Source organism: Buceros rhinoceros, unplaced genomic scaffold (genome assembly GCF_000710305.1).
Source record: "Buceros rhinoceros silvestris isolate BGI_N320 unplaced genomic scaffold, ASM71030v1 scaffold26704, whole genome shotgun sequence".
In the NCBI taxonomy this organism is placed as follows: Eukaryota; Metazoa; Chordata; class Aves; order Bucerotiformes; family Bucerotidae; genus Buceros; species Buceros rhinoceros.
The window spans coordinates 2,223-2,532 of NW_010410409.1; positions in this window are offsets into that span (position 1 = coordinate 2,223).

Here is a 310-nt window from a genome sequence, read left to right on the forward strand (position 1 = left end):
AGCAGGAATTAAAGAGTAAAAATAGCATCCTGGGGAAGTACCCCCTTCAGCTCACATACTCACAGACAAGTATTTTAAGTGCAACTGACTCTTTCAGATATTAAAATAGCGTACACAAACCTTCTTTTTCAATTTAGTTTTTCCAGCAAAGTTAGTAGCTTAATAAATGACAGTTGAAAAGATCTTGATCTTTAAAACACAACTATGGTAACTTGGTATCGAGTTAGAGCAATGGAAAACTACATCAGCAGGTGTCACTGCAGGCTCCCAAACCAGCGCCATTTCCAGGGACACTGCAAGTAAAGGCCGG